General features: G+C 38.5%; 1 protein-coding gene across 1 annotated transcript in view; it reads right to left on the reverse strand.

The window, feature by feature from the left end:
- Positions 1 to 18,744, reverse strand: part of HTR4 (5-hydroxytryptamine receptor 4) — a 260,433-nt gene that overhangs the window by 159,304 nt on the left and 82,385 nt on the right. The window lies entirely within an intron of this gene.

Raw genomic sequence — 18,744 nt, forward strand, 5'->3', positions numbered from 1 at the left:
TCCATGTATAAGTCTTTCACCTCCTTTGTCAGATTTATTCCTAAGTATTTTATTTGTTTATTTTTTGAATGCAATTTTAAAAGGGATTGTTTCTTTACTTTCATTTTCTGGTATTTCATTGTTAGTGTAAAGAAATGCAACTGATTTCTGTATGTTAATCTTGTGTCTTAACCTTGCTAAATTATTTTATCAGCTCTAGTAGCATTTGTGTAGAACCTTTAGGGTTTTCTATATATAGTATCATGTCATCTGCATATAGTGACAATTTTACCTCTTCCTCTTCCAATTTGGATAACTTTTATTTCTTTTTCTTATCTGATTTCTATGGCTAGGACTTCCAATACTGGGTTGAATTGAAGTGGTGAGAGTGGGCTCCTTGCCTTGCTCCAGATTTTAGTGGGAAGGCTTTCAACTTTTCCCATTGAGTATTATGCTGGCTGTAGGTTGGTCATAAATAACTTTTATTATGTTGAGATATGTTCTGTCTATACTCACTTTGGTGAGAGTTTTTATCATGCATGGATGTTGAATTTTATCAAATGTTTTTTCTGCATCTATTGAGATGATCATGTGATTTTTGTCCTTTCTTTTGTCATTGTGATGTATTACATTGATTGATTTGCATATGTTGAACCATCCTTGTGCTCCTGGGATGAATCCATATGATCATGGGATGATCATAATGCTTGTACAATCTTTTTTATGTGTTGTTGGATTGTTTGCTAATATTTTGTTGAGGATTTTTGCATCTATGTTCATCAACATCATTAGCCTGTAATTTTCTTTTTAGGTAGTGTCTTTGTCTACTTTTGGTATCAGGGTGATGGTGGCTTCTTAAAATGAGTTTGGGAGTATTCGCTTCTCTTCAATCTTTTGAAAGAGTTTGAGAAGGATTGGTATGAGTTATCTTAGTATGTTTGGTAGAATTCCCCCATGAAGGAACCTGGTCCTGGACTTTTGTTTGCAGGGAGGCTGGTTTTTTTGTTTGTTTGTTTGTTGTTGTTGTTGTTGTTGTTTTCTGATTCTGTTTCACCTCTAGTGATCAATCTGTTCAAATTATCTGTTTCTTCTTGATTCAGTTTTGGTGGTCTGTATGTTTCTAGAAACATGTCTATTTCTTCTAGGTTGCCCAATTTTGCCATATATTCTGGGGTTTGGGGGATGTAATCTCTTGAAATTACCAATTAAGTCTAACTGTTCTACTGTGTCATTTAGTATCTCTGTTGCCTTATTGATTTTCTGTCTAGAAGATCTGTCCAATGATGTTAATGGGGTGTTAAAGACTCCTACTACTACTGTATTCTCATCAATTTCTCCCTTTATATCTGCTAGTATTTTTTTAAATGTATTTAGGGGCTCCTATATTGGATGCATATATGTTAACAAGTGTAATATCCTCTTCTTGTATTGCTCCTTTTATCATTGTATAGTGTCCTTCTTTATCTTTATGGCCCTTGTTTTAAAGTCTATTTTGTCTGATATAAGTATTGCTACTCCCACTTTCTTGTCATTTCCATCTGCATGAAATATCTTTTTCCATCCCCTCACTTTCAATCTATGTGTGTCCTTCCTTGTAAAGTGGGTCTCTTGTAGGCAGCATATTGTAGGCTCTTGTTTTATTATCCAGTCTGCCACGCTGTGTCTTTTGACTAGAGCATTTAGTCCATTGACATTTACAGTAATTATTGATAGATGTGTGTTTACTGACATTTTAAACCTTGTTTTCCAGCTGATTCTGTATTTCTTCTTATTCTTTTCTTTTTCTTTTTTTGTTTCTGTTTTTCCTTTTTCTTTTTGTTTTTGTTTTTCCTTTGGTGGTTTGATGACTTTCTTTTGTATCATGCTTGTGTTCTCTCTTCTCTCTTTTTTTTTTTTTTTTTGGTTTTTGTGACTCTATTGTACGTTTTTGATTTGTGCTTATACTGTTTTCAACTATGTTAAGCCATGATTATATCTATTTGCTTTAGACTGGTAGTCATGTAGGCTCAAACACATCCTAAAAAGAATGCCCCAAAAATGTCCATTTTCTTGCTCTCCTCTTCCATATTCTATGATTTTCATGTCCTCTTTTACATCCTCGTGTTTACTCTTTTGCTGTTCATTGTAGTTATCACATTTCCAACTGTGGTTTTTTGGTTTTTTTTAGATTCCTGCTTCTTTTCTATTTAGAGAAGACCTTTTGTTAGTTCTTGTAGGCTAGGTTTAGTATTGCTGTATTCTTTTAGTTTTTGCTTGTGTGAAAAATTCTTTATCTCTCCTTCTAATATAAATGATAGTCTTGCTGTGTAGAGTATCCTAGGTTGCAGGTTTTTATATTTAAGGATTTTGAATATATCTTGCCATTCCCTTCTGGCCAGCAACGTTTCTGTAGAGAAATCAGCTGATAGCCTTATGGGAGTTCCCTGGTAACTAAATCTTTGTTTTTTCTCTTGTTGCCTTCAGAATCTTTTATTTTTCACTTTGGCCATCTTAATTATGTTTTGGTGACAGTCTATTTGGGTTCTTGTTTGGGACCCATTGTGCTTCCTGTACTTGGATATCTGTTTCCTTCTTTAGGTGGGGAAGTTTTCAGTCATGATTTCTTCAAATACCTTTTCAATCCCCTTTTCTCTTTCTTCTCCTTCTGAGACTGTTATTACATGTAGATTGGCATGCTTTATATTATCCCACAAGTCCCTTAGATTGCTTTCTTCTTTTTTTTTTTTTTTTCATTTGTTTTTCTGTCTGCTGTTCTGATTAGGTGATTTCCATTTTTCCATCTTCTAAAACACTTATTTATTTTTGGCATTATTTAGTCTGCTATTGACTGCCTTTAATATGGCTTTTATTTCAACAATTGAGTTTTCTTCTGATTTTAATTGGCTCCTCTTTATAGTTTCTATTTCTTTTTTATAGTATTCTGCATTTCTGTTCATAGCCTCTCCTTTTATCTTTAGTGCTTTTATCACCTCCTTTTTGAACTCAGGTTCTCGTAGATTGTAAAGGTCTATTTCATTGTTTTTTCTTCCAGGGGACATCTCTTGTTCTTTCAATCGGGTGTGGTTCCTCAGCTTCTTCATTTTACTTATATTTCTCTGACTCTATGAATTTAGGAGTGACCGTTATCTACAGTTGTCTTGAAGGGCTATTGTTATGTGGGAGCATCCCAGTATAGACTATGTGCATCTAATATATTTGTTGTGAGGGCTGTTTTTAGTATGGATGGCTGCCACATCTTTCCTGTGTGTGTACTGGCTGTTTACCCCTTGATTGGGTGTGTGATTGATGTTATGGGAACCAGAGCTTGCACTGGATGTTGAGCTGGGCCTCCTCTTCGTTCTGTGGCTATCAGAGCTTTGTCAGGGGCCAGGTCTGCTACCCTGTTGTTGGAATAGAGGCCCCCAGATTCATTTCTGAGCTGAGGTATGTGCAAGAGCAGCTGTTGAGTATTCCTCCACAAGAGATGTCCACCGGGAAGCAACTGCTGTGGTGTCATCTGTCACTCATGGTGCAGGCTCACAAATTACACTTTGTTGACACTGCCCTTATCCCAGCCTCAGCCGCGGGAATGCCGGCAACCCACCCTACTGTCCTCCAGGCTCCACACCCACAAATCCATCAGTGCAGATCCTCTAATGTCAGATGCAAGGGCCTTCCATAGGGTTTATAGTCATGGATATGGATCCACCATCGTCCACAAGGTCAATTCAGACCCTAGTCCTGTCTTTGCATACACATGCTCACTGTTAACACCAGAACTATCCGCGCTGCACAACAGTACTACGCATGGATGTCCCAGATGCATACAAAGTTCCAAGGTCCACAAAGGAACCAGCAGAGCAAATCCTCCACAGCCGCCTGGGACTTGACTCAAATCTCAGTCCCACCTACAAAGTTGCATGACCCCTGGGAATTGGTTCAGGTTTCAGCCCCGCCTTCACTTGGGGGCTGTGCATCAGTGATTGTGCCCCTGCAGAGCAAACGGAGAAGACTGCTACATCTGGACCCCCAGCCCTCCACTCACAAGAGTAGGTGCCAACAACGGTGCCAACCAACGCCTTCTGGGCTAGCAGAGAAGGCTGCTATGGCTGGCTGTGCCATGCCCCTCCTTTCACGTGCACCAGCAGTGGAGATTTCTATGGTAAACCCAGGCTGTTCTGCATACACTCCCAGCCTCAGCCCACACCACACTACAGCCCCCTGAGGTGGCCTCTGTGCAATCAGTCCCAGTCCTCTCCCAGGGTCCATCCTCTGAAGCCCAAGCTCCAGCACCCAGTCCTGGCCCACACCTGCCAGCTTGTGTCTCAGGCTGGGGATCACAGGAACCTTCTATGCTGGTTTCTCTCTGTTCTGTCAAGTGGCTGCTGTTTTCTCTTCCTAGCCTCTGAAACTCCCTTTCTGTCTCGGCTGACCTCCCCACTGGAGAGGGGGCTTTCCAGGGTGAGGGTGCTTTCCCTCCTTCACCACTCCCTCCCCAGGAGGCAGGTCTCACACCAATTTCCTTTTTTTTCCCTCCTTCTCAGTTTTATGAAGGTTCTCCCTGTAGTTCCAATTGTATAATATCGTCTTTCAAAGTTCGGTAAGCTGTGAGAATTGTCCCACATCTGGATGTATTTTTGATGTATTCTTAGGAAAAGGTGAGCTCTGCATCCTTCTATTTCCCCATCTTGAAGCTAGATCAATAAAAGTCTATTAGTTTAGCCACCAGCTTGCACCCTAGGCAGCATTATAGTCAAAATACAGCCGTTTCTATAGTGGTCATCATGTAACAATTATACTATGGTCTCATCACAAGTGTAGTCCTACAGCTATTCAAGATGTAAACTTAATTTTGCTTTAACTGTTAACTCACATGATTACGGCAAAGTTTGTCAGATATAACACTGAATTGAATAATTGACTGAAATAATGTAGAGTTGGTAGAACTTGTTTTGAATAATTGGCACAGCTTCATATCCAGCTGGCAACTAAGAAAGAATGCGTGTCTGCTGGCATATGGCTATGTGTGTACAGGATAAGCTGAAGAGAGCAGTAAAGGACTCTCCCCTAGGGGCTCCCCAGTGCTGATGGGTGATGAAGTTATGCAGTGCACAAATATGGATGCTTCTACAGACTCTCTGAGGCACCAGTACATGGGGTTGGTATTTACACCGCAATTATTACTAACTTGTTTAGAGCTCTTTTGAATTTCTTCATCCCCTGAAATGAGCTCTAAAATTCTAGTATTTGAATGTGAGCCACATACTCAAAAACCTGAAAACTTCTGTTCTAACTTCTCTTTCTGGCAAAATCAAAATTAATATTTAAGATACTTGATTTGAAAAATTGCTTGAATGGTTGTTGGAAAAAATTAAAATGTCATTGAGTTACACTATCCATCCAAATTTAGACTCTATCTGCAAAAAAGATATTCCATTTACCCAACCTGATCCATTGACAGGAGTCTCACTACCTCACAAGACTAATTTCTCTACCACATACTACCTTGTTTCTAAAAAATTACGAGTCTTTCTCAGGGTCAGTGAACTGGGACCCTCAGGTCACAGATTCCCTCTTATTTTTGTGGACAGAGGATCAGAAGCCTCTGCTTGGATCCTTCCAGCAACAAAAAAGTCCATCACCTCCTGAAGTAGCACATTCTTAGTATTTTCCTTTATGCTAATTAATATTCTGCCTTCTTACAGCTTCCAGGAGAGGCAATTAAGCAAAAGAGATAAAGTCTCAGGGTTTGAAGTCAGATAACCTGAATTTAATTGCCAGCTGTGCCACTTCCTGGTTCTGCCACTTGGGATGAGGTGCTTAACACTTTGGAGTGGCAATATTCCAATCTATAAATAAGGAAGAATAAAAATAATACTCACCTCTCATGACTGTGATAAGAATTAATTGTAATAACCCATGTAATATTCTTATAGCACAGTGCTTGGCACACAGTAGTTATTAAATTAACCGCAGCTACTATTAACGTTCCGCATCTTGTTCTTACTTAGCTTGGTCTTACAGAGTCTTGTGAAATAGATCAGTAAGCTCTCTACCTGTATTCCTTCTCCTATATTTTAAAACTGTTCTCATTGACATCCTAATCTTCTGTTAGGGTGACTGATCTTAAGTAACACTGTAAAGTAAACACCAACCATTTGTATCCCCACAAGTTAATTAAAAGATAACAATGCTCACCACTGACAGTTGGGAGAATAAAAACCTGGCTTAAGAATAAGCCCATGAGAGATGAGATGACAGGACACCGCAGTGGAGAGAAGGTCTAACCAGGATTCCTAAGAAATGGATTGTACTTTCTCTGGTCTCTTGGGCAAGTCATTTGACTACTCCAGTGACTTCAATTCCAGAAAAGAAATGAGGTTAAGTGTCACAACACTGCTATGGGAGTTAATTTGCAAAACTGCTATGAGGAGAACAGTGTTCAGCGCATAATAGGGGCATTCAGCTGGCGTTGGCTGATTGTTTTACTAAGCCCCAGATATTCTGACACCCAACAGTATTCTCAGTCTAGGTAGATGGCGCTAGCCTTTCAGCCCACAGTTGTGATATTGTGATAGCTCCTTTAACTAGTCCTTATTTCTAGTCCATCCCTGAAAGGCTGTCTCTAATCATGTGCTCAGAAACCAGCAGCAGAATATAAAAAGAATAAGAATTATGAATCAAAATCTATGCGAAGTGGTCAAAACAGTGTTTAGAGGAGAGCTTATAACTTGAATTGTCTTCATTCTTTAAAACAGAAAGGAAAATTAAAAGTTCTCACCTTATTATATAAGATGGGAAAATGAGTGAAAAAGAAAGAGAGGATAGGAAACTGTAAATGTTATAAAATGAACAACAAATTAGTTGAATAATAAGAAAATGTAAAGAAGTGATTGGTATAACCAAATAATACTTGTTGGAAAAAACTAACAAATGGCCAAGAAACAGCAAATCTAATTAGAAAACTAACAAAATTAGAAATGAGGCAGGAAATAGAGCATCTGAGATAATAGGAAAAAATACCAGAAACACTTTGCACAGTTAAATACTAATTATTTTAAATTCTATGTAAAATAAATTATTTTCTCAAAAGCAAGGGAATTATCATTTACTGGGTCCTGACTATACTGACTAGTTACCTGTCACAGCACTGAGCGTTTCATGCTCATGCCTTCCTTTTATCCATGTGATAACCCCATGAGATAAATATCTGTCCTTCTTTTATGGACAAGAACTGAAGCTTTGGGAAATGAAGCTAAATGTCCAAGATCAGCCAGCCACCAAGAAATGCAGCTGGAGTTCACATTCAGATCTATAATGCCTATACTATTTACACTTTTCCATGTTTTCATCCTAGAAATGTAAAGCATCAAGATAGTCAAAATAAGGAAGAGGAAATTAGAGTATCTAGTAACTAAGTATGTTAAAAAACTGTTCACACACACCACACACACGTAACTGGATATACTACCCATTTCTTTCCCTTGAAAAAGAAATTAATAGCAAACTACCTAAACTAATATAAAAGGAAAAATTGGTTTTAATCCTAATTGTGATTAGGGTACATGCACACACATACATACATACCAGTGGTGAGTTTTCCCCTTATAAACAAACATTTTTCAATAAAAAAGCAAATTGGATAAAGTGATAAATGATTACATGCTAGAGGGTGCCAGCAGAATACAGGCATGCTAGAAGAATACAACAAAAGGAAAATAAATTCTATTTAATATTTTCATTTCAAATGCTTCTTCACAATAAAATCATATCAATAGAAGCAATAAGTCATTTGACAGAATTCCTGATTTTTGGATGGTTTAAAAATAGTAAAGGGCAGCATGACAACATGACCAGCGCTACAGACTTGCTCTCCAATGAAACCAGTGAAAATTATGTAAAAACAAAAACAACCATTCAAAGTCCCTGGAAATGGTCCCAAGGAAACACAGCAAATAAAATTTACTCAAGAAAATCCATTATAATTTGGTAATGACAATAAGTCTGGTTTTTCAACTGAGACATTCTCCCTTCTCCTCCCACTGAAATTGGTGCGATGAAAACCTTGCTTCATACTGGTACAGACAGGAAAAGTCCTGTTTTATCCTGCCCCCAGTTATATGTTAGTGAGGCTGTTTCAGGCAAATGCCACTGAGAGGTAGCGGGGTCTCTTCCTCCACTCACCCTCCACTTGTGGTATGAAGGCTCTACCTTGGGTATGCTGCCACCGAGAAGACTGGAGCCCCAACAGCCCCTGCCCTAACTTGTAAGATGGTGGTTGCAGGTCGGAGAGGCAAGCTGAGAAGACCAAAGCTACTTTCCCCTCCTCCACCAAGAGCTCAGCTCCTGAAGTGGTGGTATCACTCAGAGAGAAATGTTTATTATCCCCACCTTCAGCTCTGGAATGCTCTCAGATATTTTGCCTGAGGGAAGAAGCAGGTCATAAAGTAGACAGATCCTAATCTCTTCCCAAAGAAACTGACTTCACTTGGAACAGAATGTAGAAAAGTTTGAGCTTAAGGACACTCTCAAGAACAGTGAAAGTTGTGGTTAAAGGCAACTGGGAGGAGACTGATAGATTCATTGGATTTATAGGCTGAACTGTAAGCTGGCTAGTTGTCCAAGAGCACAGAGAGGGGGACAGCTGGGAGGAGATATTTGGGGCCAGAACAAATCATAAACATTGACCTAGGGTACTGTTCCTTCAAAGGGGGCTAAATTTGGATGGTTTCATCTGTGGAACAATTTATACTCCAGAGCATTTTTAAAAGCTTGAGTAATCAAACCTACAGTTTATGGAGTTTACCAGTTGGGTGTGGACAGGGAAAAAGATAGTCAAAGAGAACCCTGCCAAAACCTCAGCCAGCCCAAGATGACAGTAAGTATACATAAGGCTGCACCCCCTAAGAAGCAACGTTAGAGGCTCAACACTATGAGGTAGGGAAATAGACTTCACTTAAATAATCTAACCAGCTGCTAAGCAAATAGCAATGAAAAGCAACAAGTGAGAAGACAGTACTGTGTTGCTGCAATATATTATCTACAATATCCAGTTTCCAACAAAACTGCAAAAGCATGCAGAGAAATAGAGAAGTGTGACACATATGCTGAAGAAGAAAGCAGACAGAATAAACTGCCTGTGAGACAATCAAGTGTCAGATTTAACAGACAAGGCATTCCAAGTAGCCATCAAAATACGTACAAGGAACTAAAGAAAACCATAACTAAATAAGTAAAGTATGATAACAATGTTGCATTGACTAGAGTACACTGGTAAGGAGATTGACGTTATTTAAAAAAGTACCAATGGAAAACCTGGTGTTGAAAGTACAATAGTGGAAATGAAAAATTCACTAGAGGTGTTCAACAGTTGATTTGAACTAACAGAAGAAAGAATCAGCATACATGAAGAGAGACCTAGAGAGATTATACAATCTAAAGAACAGAGAGGAAAAAAAATGAAGGAATGAACACAGTCAACAGTATTTCTGTACACTTCCAATGAACAATCTAAAAATTAAATTAAGAAAACGATTCCAGCTACAATAGACCCAAAAAGGATAAAATACTTAGAAATAAATTTAACAAAAGGCATGTACACTTAGAAAACCTATAAAACAATGTTGAAAAAATATTGAAGTGTTTAAATGAATGGCAAATATCCCAAGTTCATTATCAGAAGACTTAATGTTTTAAGATGGCAGTATGCCTCAAATTTAGCTACAGGTGCAACATAATCCCTATGAGAATCCCACCTGACTTATTTGTGGAAATTGACAAGCTGATTCTAAAATTCATATGCAATTGCAATGGACCCAGAATATTCACAACCATATTGAAAAAGAAGAACAAGGTAGAAGGACTCACACTTTCCAATTTAAAAACTTCTGCAAAACAATGATTATTAAGACAGTATAGCTGTAGCATAAGGATAGACAACATAGGTCAATGGAATAGAAATGAAAGCCAGAAATAACTCATGTGTCTGTGGTCAATTGATTTTAGGCAAGGGTGCCAAGACCACTCAATTCAGGAAAGGCTAGTCTTTTTTTTAACAAATTGTTCTGGGATAACTGAAAAGCCACACACAAAAAGAATGAAGCTGGACCCTTACCTCATATGACATAGAAAAATTAACTCAAAATGTATTAAAGGCCTAAATCTAAGAGCTAACTATAAAACTCTTAGAAGAAAACATAGGGGTAAATCTTTATGAACTCAGACTTGGAAATGGATTCTTAAATATGACATCAAAATCACAAGCAACAAGAGAAAATATAGATAAGCTGGACTTCCTCGAAATTAAAAGCTTTTGTGTTGTAAAAGACACTATCAAGAAAGTGAAAAGACAACCCATAGAAATGGAAAAAATACCTACAAATCATTTGCCTGATTAGGAATTTGTATCTAGAATATATAAAGAAGTCTTTCAAATCTAAGAAAATAATCCAGTTTTAAAAATGGATAAAGGGCTTGAATAGATATTTCTCCAAGGAAGATAAACAAATGGCCAATAAGCACGTGAAAAGACAATTGTCTTTTAGCAGTCAGAGAAACGCAAATCAAAACCATAATGAGCTTCTTCTTTACCCCTAATAAAATGGCTATAATCAAAGAGTCAGATAATAGCAAGAGTTGGTGAGGATGTGGCAAACTGGAACCCTCATATACTGCTGGTGGGAATGTAAAATGGTGCAGCCACTTGGGAAAGCAGTGTGACAGTTCCTCAAAAAATTAATCATAGAGTTACTTTATGACCCAGCAATTCCGCTCTAGGTATATACCCAAGAGAGTGAAAACATATGCCCACACAAAAGCTCGTACACAAAAGTTTATAGCAGTGTTATTTGTAATAGACAAAAGGTGGAAACAACTCAAATCTCCATCACCTGGTGCCTGGGAAACCAAGAAGTGGTAATACGCATACAAAGAATCGTATTAGGCCATAAAAAAGGATGAAGTCCTTAAACATGTTACAACATGGAGGAATCTTAAAAACATGCTGAGTAAAACAAGTCAATCACAAGACACCACTTATTATATGATATCTTCCGTATGAAATCTCTGGAATTGGCAAATCTCTAGAGATACCCAGTAGATTAGTGGTTGCCCAAGTCTAGGGTGGATGGAGAGGGCAGAAGGTGATGATAGCTAAAGGAATAGCGATCCTTTTGGGGTTACGAAACTCTAAAATTAACTGTGGTGATAGATACACATATTTGTAAATACTCTTTAAAAATCTGTATCAGTTTGCTAGGGCTGCCATAATAAAATATCACAGACTAGATAAATTTAACAACCGAAATTTATTATCTCATGGTCTGGAGGCTAGGAGTTCACAAACAAGGTATTGGCAGGATTGGTCTCCGCTGAGACTGCTCTCCTTGGCTTGCAGATGGTCACTCTCTTGTTTCTTTGTCTTCACATGGTCATCCCTCTGTGCATGTGCACTTCTGTTGTCTCTCAATACACCAGCTGTGTTGAACTAGGACCCCACCCTAACGTTCTCATTTTAAACTATCATCTCTTTAAAGACCTTATCTCCAAATCTCGTTACATTCTGAGGTCTTGCAAGTTGGGACTTGAACATATAAATTTTGAATGGACATAATTCTTCACATTGTACACCTTAAAGGGGTGAATTGTGCGATCTGTGAATTATATCTTAATAAAGCTGTTTTAAAAATAGTATAAGGATGCTCTCTTAACATGATAAAAAATATCTTTTACTAAAGCCAAAATTATACTTATTAGAGAAACATCATTCTCCTTAAAAGCAAAACTCTGATCTTACAGATCATTTTGAATGAACGTTGGAATGAATGAATAACAGATGGGATAAGGGAAGAAAAGTGTAGTTATAAACTTGGAGAAAAAGAAAACTGCAAGAAAGGTGATGACCTTCCCATGATACTACACCTTGCCCTGCAGTGTATCATTATTTTAATTATAATATTGATTCATTCACTCATCCTATTTTTTGAGCAGCTTCTATGTGCTAGGCACTCTTCTAGGTGTGTGGCACACATTAATAAACAAAACAAAAATTCTGGCTTTTATGGAGCTTACAGTCCAGCAGATGTAGGGATACAGACAACAAACTGAGACATAAGTAAGTAAATTCAGTAGATTAGAAGGTGATAAATGCTATGGAATAATTAAAAGGCCTACCAGAATGAAAGGAACATAAAAACGCTGAGAGGAGGCAGGAGGGGGCAGGTTGAGAGGAGGGTAAGTGTGTTGGCCATACAAATATTTAGGAGAAGAGTGTTACATACTGATGCAACAGACCTTGGGGAGACTCTAAGGTAAAAAAAGTGTGTCTGAAATGCTTGACAAATAATGAGACCAACATGGCTGGAAATATGTGGGCAAAGCAGAGGGCAGTAAGAGACTAGACCAGAAGGTGATGAGAGCCAGATCATGCAGGGCCTTGAAGGGCATTGTAAGGACTTGGGCCTTTATCCAAGTAAACTGAGGAACCGCTGCAAGGTTGTGCGCAGAGAAGTGACAAGATCTTCCTTGTATTTTAGAAGGAGCCCTCTGGTTGCTGTGTTAAGACTAGAAAGTAGGGCGGCAAGGGCAGAAACAGGGGGACTTTGGGGGGCTATTGCATACAAAAGTAATGAAGGCTGGATGTGAATTTTATTTATAAGATAGTATTTACTATAGATATGGAGAGGATGAGGATGATAAAGTAGAAGCAGAGATGGTATTAAAGAGTTGAATCATTATCTTCTGTAACCAGGAGTCAAGTATGTAATATCTAAAATTAATAAAGAAAGGAAAACAGTAAAAGCATAGCATTTAGGAATATTAAGTTAAAGTAAGAGATAGCTAAAAATACTTTGAAATGATTGCTACTAGAGAGAGAAACTGGGGAGGTGGGACAAGGGACAGCTGTTTCTTATGAATCTTCCACCTCATTATTTTAAGCCATATGAGCATATCATTTTGATAATTTTTTCAAAAAAGAACCAGAAAAAGGTTGGCATTTAACTTCATAGTTAATGTTGGATTGGGGAATTGTGCAATTGCAATAGTTACAAAGGAAGAAAAGATATCTAACTGTTGGGAAACTATAAGTAAAATATTGCCATTTGTGGATGGCAAAATCCCTAGTTAAAATAAGTGTCAACCAAAATATTTCAGTAACATGATCAGATAAAGAGACTTTTTTTAAAAAACTTTCTGGCTAGTATAATGTCTTTTTGAATAAGTGTTTTTCTTAAGTGGACTAGAATTGTCTTCACTACAAGTTCAGGCTAAATTCAGCACTCAAATGTAGTCAATGACTAATATATCTTAGAGACTTGTTCTTTTTAATTCTTAAAAACTAAATGACCATTCAGCTTTATCTGTGGTTTAATACTATTGACTGTTCTGATTTCCTCTGGAAAGGAAAAAAAACATTGTATTCATTCCTCCTGTTTATTTTTGGTTTAGAAGCAATTGCTGAGCAGACCAACAAGCAGTTCAAGCACATGCTATGTATGCTCTGGTCAAAAAACAAGGGCAGGTCACTACAGTCCGCTTTTCATATTCACTTTCCCTGCTCTGGAAAGGAGAGTAGAAAGTGGTTTCCACCTGAGTTCAAGTCAACAAATCATGCATTCACCCATCCATCCATCCATCCATTCACTCATTCAGATCCTTACAGAGCAAGAATAAGCTGAGCCTTGAGATTTAGAGGGGAAGACTTACTCTCAGCTGTCAGTAGGCTTGTGTGAACAACACATTTAAAGGACAATTACAGTACACTGCAGTAGGACTCAAAGAGAGGTTTGCCCAGAGTGCTCATAGAGGCACCTGTTAGCAGGAGTGGGAAGTGCTGGGAAGAGGGAATGACAGAGAGGCAGAAAAGGAAGTGGATTTTATTGGTTGAGTAAAAGTAATAGTAATTGGTTGAGCAACTGTAAAGGAAGGAAATAGCGAACTATAGTTCTTTGGAGAAACTACAGAGAAAGAGGAGTGTGTCACGTCTTGGGAAAGACAAGACAGAGTAGTGCAGACTGTGGTAAACTCAGGAGAGCATGCTGCAACCCTCCCATGGCTCCAGTGATCAGTGCTAGGTATGACCTCTTGCTCCTATAACTTTTGATTTTTCAACAGAAATCCAGATCTGTGTTGAGGTGTTTGTGTATGAAATGAATTATTAGTGAATTCAAATGCCTTAAAATTATAATAAAATATACGGTACCCTCTTCTACTCCCTCAAATTATCTATGGCTGATTTCAAGCTGAGAGCTATTAGTGAGCTCCTGCTGGGATACTGGCTGAGCTGTTCTGCTGTATGCCACCTTAAATACATCACTTAAGTTGTTCTAAGCCTCAGTTTCCACATCTGTAATAATAACAGTATTTAATCCAATTTACTTAAAAATCACAGGGTTTTTTTTTTTTTGAGAACTAAATGAAGAATCTAATGTACAGCTAGAAATGCTGCTTTATTATAAAGTTGTCCTCAATGCATTTTATTAAAATATACTGCATATTCATATAAATCATTACAGTGTGTTATATATATTGAATCATTACAATACATTCTATACACACATATTTCTTCTCTACCAATGAGAGCTCACGAACAAGCTGCAAGGAGGATACTGATGGAGGTGTATAGTTTACTGTTAATTTCCTCTATGCTATTTATTTTGCATTCTGGCAAGCAATGTTGACCCATAACAGCTGACTAAGATTTGGCAGGTAACAGTGCTGGGCCCTGCTAAGGGTACCAAAGGACAAGCATCCATCAACATGTTGAAATGCAAGTGTCACAGCAGCTCCAGGAGGCTTCAAGGAAATGGCTGCAGCTCAGAGGATGCAGATGAGCTAGCAACTGGGTTGACTGCAGATCTGGGGCAGTATGAAGAACATCCCTGCAGCCCAGGAGCATCAACCAGAAATCAAATTAAGGGACATCAGTAGAAACTGTGATTAAAGACACATGATGGTCTCAGGATATTTGAAAAGACTAGAACACCAATCACCAATGAACAATGTATACAAGCATTTATGAGAAGTATGTCCCAGAGATCTTAATTTAGTCAGCAATCCCAATTCCAGGAATTCCTACTTGGAGCTACATGGGGTTTATGTTAAGTATTTAGCATAGATGCTGGCCTCAAAAAGTGAGCTTTTATTATTATTATTTTCTAGATTTGGGTAAATTATAAAGTACATATTGGAAGGTGGTAAAATGTGAGGCTGGAAAGGTAGATGGCCAGAGAACGGATCCCAGTAGATCTTAAAGGCTATGCTAGGAGTTCAGAGTTTCTCCAAAGAGTTGGGAATGCACTGAAGGATTTTAAGCAGTGTATTGATCACCTCTGTTAAATGTGATATATAACAAAGAGCTTACTACCTTCATTCAAATATAGAATGATTGACATGAAGCTGAAATACAGTCAGTGGATTTTTCTGTTCTCTCCACTGTGACAATGCATAAGCCGACTGCAATCTTTAGAATCTGCCTTTAATTAACAGCGTATGTCCCAGGGGAGAAATGAAATTCAGGTTCCATATGCTCTCCCCAAACAATGACACTGCTTCTGAACTTTGCATACTGATGGTTGCTCTAAGATAGCCATCAGCAGAAGACAAGGGCAAAGATACCTCACAGGAGAAATGACATCTTCACATACTTGAACCACAACCTCGTTAGCAGACAGCAGAAGTGAATCAAAGGGCATATTAGTTCTGCTTCCTGCTCTCTGAAAACAACAGCTGACGGAGGCAGGACAGGGCAAGAAGTGGGTGGTGGGAGAGAAGGAAGCTGCATTTTGCTGACAGAAATAGCTTCTGGATAAGGTCTAATCCACAAATACAAAATGGTCCCAAAAAGATGGTGGAGGAAATGTCTTCTAACCCTTGGTATGCAAAGGTCTCAGCATTTTTGCCAATGTCTCTCATCATTTCTGGATGATAGCACGAAAATGAGTGGAGATGAAATGCCTTTGTGAGATAATCTCCCTGGCAGTTTCCAACCTTCCTAGTCCCAGAACCACAAAGGGCACAGGGAACTACCATTGAGTGAGCACCTGCTAACTTGCTACTCTGCTGGGTATTTCCCTTACATCAGACTCAGAGGATTGTCCAGTCTTTTTCTATTTGTCTCTTCCCTGCACTGTCCCCCATCACCCAACCCCTTCAACAAGTACCTGTCATTATCATCTTAAGGCAGAACAGTTTGGAAATAGTCAATTGCCAGGTAGTTTCCCATTGAGTATCTTTTGTTTTGTTCTTGTTGCCCCAAGACTAGAATTCTAAAGTGACCTCCTGCACCCCTAGCTGGGATGCATTCAGACTGTTGCCTAATACATTAAGCACCTCACCCCAAAAACACACTGCTTGAAGATATTGGAGAGGACATGAATCCAACAGGAAGAGCAAGAGATTGGACAGAGCCCCTGCACAGGAAGCACCAGAACCTCATATTCTGTCCCTTTTGCTCTAGAGTAATTGCAGGTAAAACTACCAGAAGGTGCCTGGGGAAGTCAGTATAATGTTTGAACTTATTAAAATCATTGAGAAGGTTTCTTCCTCTGCTTCTGTTTGAGATGGTTCATGGCTAGGTATCATGTGGCAAGTAAAAATTTCCTAATGTTCTTCCAGATAAAATGGTCTCTGTTATTAAAAAACCCCAGGACCTTAAGAGGCCATGACCATTAAAGGTTTGATTTTGACAACCTAACACACTGTACAAATACTAGTAATTATTATTGAATTAAGTAGTATTACTTAAGAAATTTCAGAAAATGCTGTGGGATAGAAGCTAATAATTACTCATCACCACTTCTTTCTTAATAATAGAAACTTGATTTTGTTGGGGGCATCAATGTGCACTGATGCAAAACTACTTTTTTCAGTATCACCTTAAGAAAGGGGTAGCCAGGTAACTAAGTACTGGATAAGGCTTTCAGGAGGGTTGCTAAATTAGGTAGGAGATTCTTTTGCATTTTTTCCATTCCTCATTTTTTCTGCCGTGGATATAGACTTGATGTCTGGAGCTGCAGTGGCCATCTTGCATCTTGAAGTTGGAAGTCACATACTAACAACAGAACAAAAAGATAGAAGAAGCCAGAGGTACAGGTTGTATCATAGAATCATTGTAATAACTACAGAAAGTCAGCCTCCAGAATGCCTACATAAAAGAGAAAAATAAACCTCCATCTTGTGAACCAGTGTTATCTCAGGTTTCTGTTTTTATTAAATACAGCTCCTAACTGATTCATCTTCTGTATGGTAAAATAAGAAGAGCAAAGAAAAAATATTCATTCAAGATGTGAAAAAAAAAGAACATTTTAAAATTCTCTAGTCTTCAGAGTATGGTGCATTAGTGGAGAGGAAATTACTAGATGGGGGCCCCAGGATAACTGTGATGCCCAAGCTGGCTAGTGGAGGGGAATTTTTTGTCAAAGAAAGCTGTAAGAATCCAGCGGATTCCACCTGTGGCTCTCAAACACTTTGCCCTTTATGGCAATTATAAGCCTGCATTATTTATCAACAATGAATTTGCCTGGTCTATAGGAGAAATGTCTGATCCTTGCAAAGTGTTTCCCTTGCGGGACCTGGGAGACTTCTGAATCTATTTAATGAAAAGTGAAATGAAACAGCATAACAAGTTCAAGTTCATTCAAGTCAACATCAATGCCAGTTTCTCCAGAAGAAGCAAGAAAAGAGACCAGCAGAGAGGAAGGTAATAAAAAGCTCTTAGCTCTGCTTACCTAATTATCCCTAATCCGCTAAAGAGCTGAAACATCTTACAAATGTTAATTAATTAAGCCCCCTACCAGTCAAGCGATGAACCCAGGAAGAGGCCCCTCTGCTAAAAGTAAGAACTGTGACAGAGCAGTGGGCTGGGAATGGACATCTAGTTAAGCAGGAAATGTTTGAAGTCCGGTAGGTCAGCTAAGACAGTGAGAAGCAACACCAGGACTCTTAAGAACAGGAGGGTACAGAGAAACAGAAATCAGCATGTGTGAAATCAGGGACCATCACTTCTTCACCACATCCTCCAACCAGTTTTCTGCTTCCACCTTACAGGGGAATAACTGTATTGCCCCCTAGTCTCAGAAATCCTCATCTCCTGGAAATCTTCCAAATGAGTTTCCCTTTTGTCCTCTGAAAACACCATTAACACACACACTATTTGATGATGAAATTATCTCATGGTATCGTCCTGTTTTCATGTTTCCCAAATTGTGTTCTTCTGAATCATATTATAGAAGACATTTGAATCAGCCATGATGTTTCAGCTGCAAATAGAGGAAAACTCAACTGAAAGTGTCTTAAACTGTAAAGTAAATGTATTGTTTCTGGTTCATTTAACTGAAGACTTCAAAGGTAGATTAGCTTTAGGCACTGATTTAAGATTAGGGCACTGGCTCCCTTTCTCTGCAGTTCTCTTTGGTGTTTTTCCCTCTTCTGCTCTTTCCTCCAACTATTATAGTAGCAAAATCCTACAGCAGTTCCTGGTGACACCACTATATAGCACAGCATTTGGAGAAAGAGAGAGCCGCCTTTTCCCAGATGTAAAACAAATGCCCTGAATTTCATCCTGAGTGGAAAAAATTAGGTTAGGCACCCACTCTTGAAAAAAGTTCATTCTGGCCCAAGAAATGGTACGTGAGTCAGCCTAGGCTAAGTTGTGCTCTGGTAACAGATAACCCTAAAACCTCAGTGGCTTGCAAAGCAATAGAGGGTTGTTTCTCATTCAATTTGCATGGTGGCAATTGTGGAACAGCTGAGACTTCATCCTTGTCTTCTCCATTCTGGGACTAAGAT

The sequence above is a fragment of the Camelus bactrianus genome, chromosome 3 (assembly GCF_048773025.1).
Source record: "Camelus bactrianus isolate YW-2024 breed Bactrian camel chromosome 3, ASM4877302v1, whole genome shotgun sequence".
Classification (NCBI taxonomy): Eukaryota; Metazoa; Chordata; class Mammalia; order Artiodactyla; family Camelidae; genus Camelus; species Camelus bactrianus.